We start from the raw sequence: 404 nt of genomic DNA on the forward strand, positions 1-404 counted from the left end.
CAAAAACAGTGTCTGAAATGCAGTACTTGGGAGAGTCTCAAAAACAACAGAATGATCTCTGTTCATTTCCAAGGCAAACCATTCAACATCACAATAATCCAAGTCTATGCCCCTACCACTAATGCCAAAAAAGCTGAAGTTGAACAGTTCTATGAAGACTTATAAGATCTTCTAGAACTAACACCAAAAAAAGATGTCCTTTTCATCATAGTGGACAAGAATGCAAAAGTAGGAAGTCAAGAGATACCTGGAGTAACAGGCAAATTTGGGCTTAGAACAAAATGAAGCAGGGTAAAGGCTAACAGAGTTTTGCCAAGAGAACTCACTGGTCATAGCAAATACCCACTTCCAACAACACAGTTCCAACAACACAAGCAATGACTCTACACATGGACATCACCAGA

The sequence above is a fragment of the Bison bison genome, unplaced genomic scaffold (assembly GCF_000754665.1).
Source record: "Bison bison bison isolate TAMUID 2011002044 unplaced genomic scaffold, Bison_UMD1.0 scf7180017864066, whole genome shotgun sequence".
Lineage (NCBI taxonomy): Eukaryota > Metazoa > Chordata > Mammalia > Artiodactyla > Bovidae > Bison > Bison bison.